At 44.1% G+C, this 12,927-nt stretch overlaps 1 long non-coding RNA gene across 1 annotated transcript; it reads left to right on the top strand.

Annotated features, from left to right (window-relative positions):
- Nucleotides 1–3,397: 3,397 nt before the first annotated feature.
- Nucleotides 3,398–9,791, top strand: LOC122061423. Its single transcript, XR_006134644.1, has 2 exons — nucleotides 3,398–6,908; nucleotides 9,560–9,791. It is a non-coding gene; the product is annotated as an uncharacterized LOC122061423 (long non-coding RNA).
- Nucleotides 9,792–12,927: the final 3,136 nt, after the last annotated feature.

The following is a 12,927-nucleotide window of genomic DNA, read 5'->3' as shown; positions in this document are numbered from 1 at the left end:
GCAAAGAAGGTAAGATGGTTTCCCATCACTTGAATCTAACCTAGATCTAGGTTAGAACCATCCTATAGGACCTTGAAGGTGTGAAGAATGGGTGGGGAAAAGCCACATTTGATTCCCCAAAGAATGGAGAAAATGGGGAAGAAACAGGGTGTTTCCTGCCAAGACCGGTGGGTGCAACCGGTGGGCCCCTACCCGCCTGTGGGCACCCACCTGAGAAGGCAGGGGGGCCATCGGGCCCAACCGGCGGGCCCCTACCCGCTGGTCCCAGCCGGTGGGTAGGACCGGTGGGCCAGACAGCCCACTTGTCTGACCCACCCGTGTGGCCCCGAGGGTGATCCTTACGTCCGATTGGACCCAAATCGGACGTGTGACCTTCTTTTGACGTTCTAAACACGATTTTGACATCGAATTTCATTAATTTTGATCCTAAAATGGTGAAGTACTAACCCCGTTCAATTATGTTAGGTTCACCAAATCCTACCCGATTCGCAACGGATCTCACCCGTACCAAACGGGAATCCTTGTACGCTACAAGTGGGGAGAGGACGTTTGGCCTTGTTTCAAGGCATTGTTTGGCATTCATTTAAATATATCTAGTCTAGTCATGCCATCATGAATATGCTATGTAGTCTAGTCATCCCACACATTGATGTGCATATGTGCTATGTTTACTTTCCAAATGCCAATTGAATGAGATGTTTATATGTTGAATGTGGACATCATTGTGCATAATGCATTGATAGACTAGATGCCGTAGTCGGCTTGGAAACGAATGCATTGGTGGCCCGTGGAATGGGACACGGAGGCACTATGCAGTCGTACTAATGTCATATAGGAGCATGCGGTATTAGGATTCTCACCATCCCGTGCTACGACCCTTCCCAACAGGGGTTAAGGTGTTGGGTTATCATTTGGGGGGAAGCAGGGGTCGCGGTTGTCGGACACTGTGGCGGTTAGGCATTACGCTCGATGAGTCATGTAGGACAGTCGGCAACCCCGGTGGTACATTCAAGAGGGCCAATCGTACTGCTTTTAAATTGCTGGAGTCAGCACCTTTATTTTCAGTCATTTACATTTCTGTTGAGAGCCGGTGGACGGCATTGTCTTTACTTTTCCGAGTACTCACGGTGGGCCTTCTCCGACAGCACTATGGGCGTATCGCGGGAGGGAGTTCGCGGCTCGTACCCGGAGTATACGCGCACTGTGGTTGTAGTAGCACTAAAACCAAGGACTTAGTAATGTTGCTTAGGTGGATGTGATTTAAAATGTATAGCATGACATGTAGTGCATATGATGTGTTGTGATGTGTGGACTGCTGTGTGGTCCATCTTTCTACTTACTGAGCTAGTGAGCTCATCCCACGTATACGCCCCTTTTTAGATGATTTTATAGGTCATACATCTGAGGAGCACGGGGTGGGTCCCACAGTCGAGTTTCCTGAAGAGGACTGGTGGACCCCTGAGGAGTTAGAGCACGGCACTGACTGCTCGTGTGAGAGCTGTGCTGTGGGACAGCAGTTTTGAGGCCGTGCTGAGCTCCACTTCTGAGGCCGAACTGAGCTCTACTATGTGATGCCGAGCTGGGCTCAACCCTTGATGCCGAGCTGAGCTCCAACCTTGAAACCGAGCCGAGCTGTGTACTCTGATTGTTTTAGTGGATTTCCTTATGTACTTGATATTTGAATTTTATTCTTTTTGTGTAAATATCATGCCTTCGGGCCCAAATGTATATAATTATTGTATCACTATCCGGGTATCAAGTATTATGGGATTATTCATAGGTAAAACTTAGTCTTCCGCTGATCTGATGAGTTTATATTAGCTGTGTGTATGTTGTGGTGGAATACAGTATCTGATGATCCTGGCAGGTTTGGGTTAACCGGTGTTAACTCGGTCACTGGCCTGGTTCAGTGTGAACAAGGGTGTGACAGGTTAGGTACAGACTAATCTCAAATTATGTGGCTGCCTGATCAACAGTGCACTTGTGATGAGATGTGTGGTATTAGTTATGGATATGAGACAGGATACAACGTACTGTATGCCTGTGGATATATTTATGATACGGGGTTACTTTTAGGGGTTAGCTGGTGTGGCTCGGGACCCTTACCGGCACTGGCTGGCTCCTGCCTACGGCATAGCTTGTATATCTGAGGCCCAACGTACATAGTAGGGTATGCCACCTACGTTGGTAGCACTTATATAGGTGATGAGACCTAGTAATGGATTAGGAATTTTGTATAGTTAATTAAATGGACTCATGAGCATCATTCTCTATGCGTGGAGCATGCATAAGCATCATTCTCTATGTGTGGAGCATGCGTAAGCATCATTCTCTATGTGTGAAGCATGCATTGCATATGGATGTGTGTGCCTATTCTCCCCCACCCCTCACTGAGCATTACCAGTGCTCACCCCTTCTATTTACTCCTAGATGTCGAGGTTGAGACCAGTGTTTTGCCAACTTCCTGCTCTGATTATGAGACAGTGGCCATGGATAACTTGACCAATCTTCAAGAAGATGGAATCGACCATAGACCTGACTATGAATGCGATGACTGTGTCTATGGAGGCCAGCACTTCTGAGGAGTATACTTACTAGGGACTATTCTTTTTGTGTAAATATATACTTCCATGAAGATCATACTTTTTTAGGATCCAAGCCTTTTTGGAAGATGTCATATTTTGTGTGTGTATATATATATATATATGAATGACAATTTTTGATGGTTCAGACTACAGGTATACATGTTCACACTTGGACCACTATAATATAATGGATTGTTGTAAATATCTTGTGAATCATTGTACATATGATATCAAATATCACATAGAAGCATTGGGTGAGTATGAATTATTTACTTGATTTCATATATCCGCTAAATACCTTGATGATCATGACTCTTAGATATATGTGGTTGTGGTGTTGTGGACTCTCCTAGGGTTGGATCTTGGGGAAGTATCTGGCTGACTGGATGCGGTAAGGTATCTAGGGCCGGCATACATGTGCCAAGAGAAGGCTGGGTGTGACATGTCAGGGGTATCAAAAGTTACATGGGAGGAGGGGAAAGAAGTGAGCCAAGCTTCATTAACTAGAACTCTTTCTAGCTTGCAAGCAATGCGGGCCTCTCCCAATCTTTTGTTGTTCTAAGAGAATTTCATCCCAGGGCCCAGGCCATCTAAGGTCTTCAACAGCAATATCCACAATGCAATAATTTAGAGAATCCACATTAGCACTGTCCAAGGGGCCCCCTCGTTTCTCATGGGAGAATCGAATTGTATTAAAGTCACCACAAATTCCTCAGGAAGGCTACCAATCTGGTTGGCAATATATCTGAGGCCATTCCAAAGGATGTCCCTATCCGCCACTCTATTAGAGGCATAAATAGGAGTGTGGAAAAAGGTGGAGCTGTAAGCAATATTAGAAATGGATAAATGGAGGAATTGGGTGGTGGAGGAGGAGATGAGGGTAACATTTAATTTTAAACTATCCCATAAGAAGCAAATACGACCATCAGGGTGGTCAGAGTGGTTGGATAGAAATTTCCAGCCTGGAGCAATGGTGGAGACAATTCTGCTCATGTTAGATTCTTTGACATGGGTTTCAAGAAGACAACAAAAAGGAGACCTGAACTCTTTGATGAGCGACCTAACCGCAGCATTTTTGGAAGGGGAATTAAGGCCCTTGGAATTCCACACAATGCCTTGGGACATTAGGCACATTTAGAGGGCAAATAATGCTCCAGAGGAACAGTGTCGAGGGACCCAGGAGCAAGCCGAGATCTGCTTCGCCTTTGGTAGGAGCAAGGAGCAGTTGGGTGAGAGGATGCAGGGGCAAAAGGAGTCGGTTGTAACAGGCCTAGAGGGGTGGCATTCTTCTATCTGCCTTTTCTCAGATTACGCTTGGAATTGGCAGGGCAGGAGAGGTTGTCGGGCAAAGAAGAAGAGGCAGCAGTGTTGTGGGTCAAAATGTTATCCAAACCCAGGTCCATAGGAGACTGGGCCTGGGTCGAGGGCTGGTTAAGTGAGATGTGGTTCTGAGAAGGGTTAGGAATTTCAAAAGGGAGGTTTAAGCGGATGGACTCAGTAATGGGTGTAGCAAGGAAGGATGCTCTCACAGGTAACGGCCGAGAGACGACAGGCCCATCATCAAGGGTAGAATGGGGCTTAGAAATAGTGATAGAGGCACGTGCTTCCTCCGAAATGTCAAGTGGGGAGTTGCCGAGGGTTCCGATAAAGGGGGGAAGGAGACCTTTTTAAGGATGCCGACTTCGAAGTCTTCTTCGGTGCAGGAGAGGTCTCGGAGCAAGACTCGTCAAAGTTAGAAAGGTAATCATTGGTAGAAGCGTCTGAAGTAGTAGAAGAGGAGTCCGCAGAAGAGGAGCTACCGTCGAAGCTTTTTGAGGAATCGTCTGACCCACAGACTGTAGACTTAACAGGGGGAGATCGCACGTCACCATCAATCGATCCTTTAAGCACTCGTGGATCAACGAAGCTATCGGTCACGTCTTCCAAGGCCGAAAATCTGTTGTGACCAATAAGCAAGAACCGAGCCAAGTTCGATGGATCTCCGGCGATGGAAGGTGTTGGCCAACGGCAACCTGCAAAGCAGGCTTTCTTCTTCGATTCCTCCCTCTTCCTCTCGCTGGTGACAGAAAAGAAGATCCAAGGCCATTCTCAGTCATCAGGGAGTGATCTCATCGATAGATGGGCCCAAGGGGGCAGGGGTCGTCGGCGTTCGAGTCATCCAGGGGGCAGTGGCAGCTTTCTTCAAACAAGCACTGGTGTCATGCCCAAAAATGTTGCAGACAAGGCATTGAGGGGGCTTCCATTCATAATGGACTGACTGCTGGAAGGAGAAATCTTCTCCGTCCTAGACGCAGATGGAGGAGGGAAGAGCATCTACAGCAGTGACTCAACACATATTCGTTCAAAGGCAAGACAGTCTTTCCTATTAGTCTTGCATCAGAGCACACAGGGGTTCCCAAAACCGAACCAATGGCACTCAAACCATCTGAACACCAGAAATGAAGGGGACAGTCCAAGGAGGGAGACCCAGATGGGGATGGTGGAGAAATCGACTCGATTCAACAAAAGATGGACGTGCCAAGGTCTGAGAAACATTGGAGTACGCCCAACAAACCATGGACCCCTTTCCAGAATTCTCACCTTATCCTACTCCTTAGAGAACCTAAGCATGATGTAGCCATGGTCAAGTAGGAATGCATCAACCAAGCCCACTGGTCGCCATTGCCTCAAGAGGGACATCTTGACAAGGTGGAAGGGAGGCGCTTGCCTAAGAAGTGTCCAACGAGGGAGTTATTCCATTGGGATGCTTTGGAGTCCAAAAGACCCTTGGGGCAAACAGCAACAATTGATTCCCCAAGCTTGGTTAGAGGGACGAAGTGCAATGGGAGGCTATTGGCAGGAGGGGAGAAAGATTGTTTGAAGTGGGAGTTCCAGGGGGCAGCAAGGGGGGAAGCTAGCAATGAAGAAGGTGATGAAGGGGAGGGATCGATGCTAGGGATAGAGGATCCCGACAAGGGGAGAGCCCCTGCCAAGGGGACAGCCATCGGATCAGGCTAGAGACTCCATCGGTTCAGGCAAGAGACTTAACTCTCAGAATGAGAACTAACATATCTTGTAGAAGAGCTTGAATCTAATGTGAGGTCAAGCGGTGTGAATGGAGGTATGTCGATTTTGCAGTTGTCAGGGAACTAAGGACATGCATAAATCAAGGACTAGCATGTCATATGGGTGTAATAATGTGTGTGGCTGAGATCAGTCATTACTACTAAGATATGTGGCCATGTTAGCAACACTAAGTGGAAATCCGATGTTGCAACTCAATGGATAAGAATGGTTGAATCAATGTAATGGGAGACTATTGAGTATGAACGAGAATGTTATCCAATTGGCTCAAGGTACTGATAAGTCAGGTGGTTGGAATGCTGAAAATGAAAATAAGCCAATACAAGAATAGTATCACTTATAAGTTGCTGCTACTAGAGTGAGATTGATCCTCGAAGATAAGCAACTCTGTAAATTTCAAGGACAAAATTTTTGTAAGGGGGGAAATTTTAACACCCTAAACTGGAAGCAGTTGAGCTCAGTCTGAGGACCTACCTAGCTGGCACATAAGATAGGCTGCCTGTTGTAGTTGATTCACTTATACAGCAGAAGAGAGCGAAATTTGGCAACCCTCTAGTTAGGAAGAGGTGTAAAATGGCCAAAATAGGAGTCGGACCAATCCTATATTGGGTGCACTCAAGAACCCAGGAGATAGGACAGCTAAAGAACTAAAAATAAATAAACCGGCAGGTTACCCTGTTGTCAACCAGCCAGCCGGTTTGGCTGACAGAATGCGGGAAAACTATTTTTCCTGTGGGGGGCCCACATGCCTACACCCCTGAGCCTCGCACTTACCCAATCTGTAGAGGACCTAATACTGACCAAATCCAACCTAACAGGTTAGCCTTTGGTGGGGTCCGTCAATAAGAATTTAATTTTAATTAGTTTTAATGTTATATTTCTCAAAATCGGTTTTTAAAAGTAATTTTGGTGTGGTCAGCCAAATGGGCCCTAAGGACCATTTGGCTGAATTATAAAACAATGGAATCCCCTCTGTTACTTCATTTTTCGGGTGCACTATTCGGTGGAGCAGAAAAAGAAAGAAGAAGAAGAAGAAGAAGAAGAGAAGGAGCTGCTGTCCCTGCTCCTACAGCCTTACTCCTACTGCATGCGGCTATTGATGCTGCTGACCCTGTTGTAGCTGCTGTCCAAGGGTTCAGTTACTACTTGTGCAGCTTATCAAGGCCGAGGATGGTGCGCTGAATCGCAGGTTGCTGCACAAGGTGCTAAAAGGTGGGGCTTCTGCTACTACATGCTTGCTGCTGTACCAACAAAATTAAGGTAAGAAATTGTTCTCTAATGGCTGAACAGTAGATAAAATGCATATTAGAAGTGTTTCCAGCCATATTCCCAAGCACGCAGCCACCCAAAACTGGGAAACCTTGGACTGCATGCCTGGGAAGTAGACTAATTCAGCTGCAGAGATGTAATTGATACTATATACTTGTTGTACGTGTAATTTCAGTAGTGCACATACCTTTAATTGTCTCTGTAGCCTCTCAAAAATTGGGTATAGACCTTGCATGCAGGGGATTTTTATCCCAGAGTGGAAATCAGTAACCTAAATTTGGTTCCTACAAGTTGGGTAAGCATAGGGTATATGTAAATATAATTCTGCAGAATTTATCTATGCTGGAATTGTGTAATGGGTAGTGTTCAGACCTGTAGCTCATTTTTGCAGTCACCCACAAGCTGGGTTTAAGCTCTGGATGTTGGGGAACAAGTTCTCAGAGCTGGGACCACCATCCCAGAGAAGAAATTGAAGAAATAAAGTGGGGTTCAGAGACCCAAACCCATCTCTGACCCATCTCTAGGAACCCTAAAAATTGGGGATTTTGGTATGCATTCTTAGAATCATGTAATTAAAGTTGAGGATGGTGAATGCATGCAATTATATTCAGATTTGGAGTATGTTGTAGAACCTTGCTGTATTTTGCTAGCTAATTGAGAAGAAATTGTCTAATTCTTCTCTGATTCATATGGATCCTCTCAACTGAGCTCAATGAGTGAGGAATTGGATGGGAAAACCTCAGTAGGGTGATGTGTATGTAGGTTGTTAAATTTAGAGTTAAATTACTGTAATTCTCCCTCTCCAAGTATGCTTTCTTAATTAAAATATTATGTGAGCTTAATTGGCAGCTCGGTAGTGGGAAATATTCATTGTACCATGTCCTACCAGCTACAGTTACAAGGGAAATGTGAAGGGAAATATTCAGCCCTCAGCCCAGCAACTCAAAGTTGTTTAAATTTCAGTAGTCTATGGAATTGATTGGGTTGAGTTATAGCTCACTGAATTGGGGATTTTAGGGACCGTAGAGTGACCCTAGAGACATGAAGAAACCCTCCCCATGATGCCATGGACACTGATCATCGGCCATATGTAGCCCAAGCCAAGAGAACCAGCCGGGCAGTCAGTAGGGTTATAGAAAATGCAGCTGAAACCGACCAGCCAGTTGGGGCAAGCGGCCAGCCGGTTGCTGCTCAGCCAACCCACCGGTTGGGTGTTTTCTAGGCTGATCAGTCCCTGTTTTGGCTGGTTAGCAACCTACCCCTTATGGGTTATGTCCTTTACCTTTTACCTGAATTTAACCCTATGGATAGGGGTAGCTCGGGGGATTTTCCGAGACTTTAAATTAGGTTAGTGCGTGGTCCGTTGGGAGTTGTTTTGGATTCAGTAATGAACATGTATATAGTCATACCGGGGGTTATAAATATTTAACATGATGGTACACAATTTACAAAGGAACCTAATTTACCCGACGAGGATACGAGGTGACAGGAATTCATCGGTAACGATTGGATTTCTGGTTTTGAGGTGAGTGGGTGTTTGACTTAGGCTGCGTTTGGTAACGTTCTAAAAAAACATTTCTGGAGTTTTTTCGTTCTAAAGGAACGAAAAAATGGAATAAAGTGTTTGGTGCATTTATGGTGTATCATTTTATTTGGAACAAAAAGTGAAAAAAAAAAAAAAAAAGGAAAAAACGAGGATTTACGGAAGACGAAAGGTAGTTCCATCGTTCCAATTTCATTCCAAAAAAAAAAAACGACATTTTGACACAGAAATTGAAATTTCCATTTTTTACACGAAACATCGTTTTTGGAACAGAAACATTACCAAACGCAGCCTTATTTTGGAGAGTGTTTTATATATTTTAATTCTGCATGCTCATGTGTGATGTGGTTGAAATCATGTTTTGGATGTATTTTATATAAACTTATATATAAATTGCACATGTGGCATGGTTTTACCAATATTGCTATGATCGAGGTTTTGTAGATGCGCGGTTATAAGATGAGTGGTAATGATTGTAACATCGACGGTCTGAGGCAAGGTGTGGTCGGGGGAGATCTGGTACCGTGGGCTCCGAGGTCGGTATTACAATAATGGTCACCGATGTATGATTGGATGCTATGGATGTGATTGATGCATGTAGAACTAGTGCCACACCCTTTGCCAGTAGGGGGTTAGGTACTGGCTAATCCCAAGGGGTGGTATGTTATTGAGAGTACCATATCCGCGGTAAGACATACTGTACTCAAAAGCAGATGCAACACGGGTGACCAAGGGGTTTTCCAGGACCGTAGTTGTCCACAGCATGGGTGACCGATGTGTAGGATTTTGGGACCATGGTTGTTGGGGTTACCTTTGGAGGCTTACGGTATGACCGATGTGTACGATTCCAGGACCTGCAGACTTCCGCTTACAGCAAGCTTGTATCCCTATAGTCCGATGTACTGGGGAGGGATACGACGTTGCGTAGCACCTATACCAGATGATGGACCTAGTAATAAAAATAGGAAAATGATATAATAAATTGATTCATATGCATTATATTTGTATGGATATGCATTGCATCATTTGTTGTGTGTGTTTGCATGCACACCCCTCACTGGGCTTGTAAAGCTCATCCCTCGTTAATCACTCTTTTTAGATGGTTGAACCGATGCTGAGGCAGGATTGGATTTCAGCGGCGGTTGTGAGGCTTGTGTCTACAAGACACCAGGTTGCTGATGGATTTCGCTATTGTTTCAGTTATTTCTTTTGATGTATATACTGATGAAATATGCAAGATGTAAATATTACACCTGTAGGTTGTTTACAAATGAATCTTGAATATCTGTAATTTGTCACCTTAGTACATCACTATTGTTATTATTGTATAATTTTATTAGCGTACTCTGATTTTATTTGTGGTCTTGGTAGCATTTGTGACATTCAGGTACTGCATCTGTGATCCTGGAGGGTTAGGTTGACTAGGTTGAGAATCCAGTGCCGCATATCTTGGCCAATTTGAGGCAGGGTGTGACAGAATGGCCTGTCTGAACCTCTCAAACCAAGCCTTTAGTGATTGCTTCAGGGCATAAAGTGCCTTCTTTAGAAGACACCTTATCACCGGTTGCCGGAAACTGAAAGCCAAGGAGGGGGATGTATATACACTTCCTCCTCTATGTCTCCATGAAGGAAGGCATTCTTCACATCCAACTGATATAAATGCCAATCCCTGTTTGCTACAACAAACAAAAGATCTCTCATTGAGTTATGTTTGGCCACAGGAGCAAAGGTCTCCTGATAATCACTTACATACACTTGATTGTACCCTTTGGCCACTATCTTGCCTTATACCTCTCAATAGCACCATCGGATCAGTACTTGATTGTATAGACCCACCTGCATCCAAATAGAATTCTTCCCCTAGGAAGGTCAACCAATTTACAGGTACAGTTATTCTCAAGTCCCATCATTTCCTTAGACATAGATTGTTTCCCCTTAGGGTGTGACATAGCCTCAGTAACAGCTTTATGGATGGAGCAAAAGAAAGAGCATTTGTAAAAACAACACCTATAGGATAGAGATCATAGCAAACAAACTAGACTATAGGATTAGTACAAGCTCTCTTGCCCTTAAGAACAGCAATAAGGAGATCCAACTCCGAATGAGGAGAGGAGATGTTACCTGACTAAGGAAGCAGAAGCTCAGGATGTGGATCCACAGAGGACTCTTGGCAGGTCTTCTTTGTCCTTTTGTACACAATATCAGGAGCCTTCTTTGTACAAGGTTCATCCACAGTGTCAACATCATCCACCTCTTTATGTTTCCCAATATCAAAAGAAATTGGAGTAAGAGGCAACGGAGAAAGAAACGAAATGGCATCAGCAGCCTTTTCACTGTCACTTCTATTCTCCCCCTGAAGAGGATGCTGATGAGAGGCAAAGGAAGGCACATATTTGAGGAAGATGACATATTTGGAAAGCAATCGATTACAAGAGAAAGGGTGGTAACACTTGTAGCATTTGGTAATGGAAGAATACCCACGGAAGATGCATTTGAAGGCTTTGGAATCGAGTTTGGTGTGGGAGGATTTACTAACATACACAAAACAAAGAAACACCCTAGGAGGAAGAGAAAAAGTGGAAGAGAAGACAAGAGTACAATATGGTTTTGAGACCCAAGGATTTTGGTAGGAATGCAATTGATGAGAAAAGCAGCAGCAAGAATAGCTTCAGACCAAAAAATTTTAGGAGCATGCACAGCAAATAAAAGGCTTCCATTAACTCCTAACAAATGACGATTTTTTTCTCAGCTACCCCATTCTGTTGGGTGTATCAACACAAGCAAGCTAATGGATAATACCATTGTCAGTAAAAATCTTGTAGACCATCATAAATGTACTCCCCCCGTGATCCTGGTTTCAAACTGAGTGCAGACCATTTTATGTTAGTTATTGAAAGCATCATAAATATCACTCTTCTATTACATAAGAATGGTCTTAGTACAACGAGAGAAATCGTCTACAAGTGAAACAAAGTAACTATGACCAAATAAGGAGGTAGTAGGACATGGTCTCCAAACATCAGTGTGCACAATGTGAAAGGGAATAACAAATCTATTACCATGATAGTGACAGGATGAACAAAAATGTTTTGTAAAAGTACATGGTTCACAATGAAAAACATGAGAAGAAGGAAACGACGTAAATAAATCAGGTAACTGTTTCCTGATAACAACAAAAGAGGGATGTCCCAAACGTTAATGCCAAAGCATCACAGATTCTACAGAACTACTATCACTACAGCCACATGCATAGGATTGTGGTGTAGTAAAAAAAGACAATTACGGCTCAAGGTTATAGAGTCTGCTCTCCTCACGTTCACTGCCAATAATCCTCCTCACCAAATCCTGAAGAAGACAATGAGAAAAAAAGTGATACAACAAAAGGTTCAAGGTTAGGTTAGGAACATGAAGAATGGAATTAAGTGAAGTAGAAGGGGTAATAAGAATATTGCCTTTACTAGAAACGGAGAGAATATTATCAGCCACCTGAACCTTATCCTTACCAGAACAAATAAAGTAAGAATCATAATAATGGGACGCACTAGCCATGTGGTCAGTGGCACCAAAGTCAATGACCCACGACGGAGTTGTGGAAGGTGCAGAGGTGGTGACATGCATAATGGAAGCTGAGGCATCCTATGAAGTAGATAGGCTATCAAACTAAGACATGAACCGACGAAACACTGCAATATCCCTAAAGAAGGAGCTAGTATCTACCTGTGAGGGTCCTCTAGTATTAGTCTCTATGATAGTAGCATGAATTGTAGCCCTCCTTTGCGGCCACCACATGTGCTAACAGATCCACCATGTGTACTAGGATGGCATGAAGAACCCAGCACCTCTCTCGAGTGTGCCCAGGTTTCCCATAATGATCACATTGTCTTCTATCTCTATCATCTCCACGGGATGACCCTTGGTCTCGGCCGCCTCCACGCCAGTCTTTGTGGGTAATGGAAGAAAGAGGAGAGCGCTCAAGTGAAAATGTAGGATCTATAGTACCTCTCTTGGTCTCTTCACTTAGACACACCTCATCAAGGGATGGAAGGGGAGACCAGCCCAAAATCTATATCCTGGTTGGCTCATATTATGAATTCAGTCCACCTAGTAGAATCAGAACACACTCCTTTTCGAGAGACCTATAGACCTTAGCTTCATTATCAAGATTGGACAACTGAAGATCTCGGTAATGATCATACTCTTCCTGGAGTCCCATAACAGTAGTATAGTAGTCAAAAATACACTTGTCTCCTGCTTCATAAAGAGGGCCTACTGAAGGAGCTGGTAGACCTTAACAGAATCACCTACCTTGTCATGGGTCTTAGAGATACTATCCCAAATATCCTTAACAGTTTCCTTCCTGATAAACCTCCTGCCTATCTCAGGTTTCATGGAGAAAAGCAACCAAGTCATAATAGTAGAGTTTGCAATTTCCCATTTTTGGTAACCTGGATCTGCGCCAGTGAAAGC

The sequence above is a fragment of the Macadamia integrifolia genome, chromosome 14, assembly GCF_013358625.1.
Source record: "Macadamia integrifolia cultivar HAES 741 chromosome 14, SCU_Mint_v3, whole genome shotgun sequence".
NCBI lineage: Eukaryota > Viridiplantae > Streptophyta > Magnoliopsida > Proteales > Proteaceae > Macadamia > Macadamia integrifolia.
The sequence above is the reverse complement of the archived record's forward strand: the minus strand, read 5'-3'. Positions and strand labels throughout refer to the sequence as shown.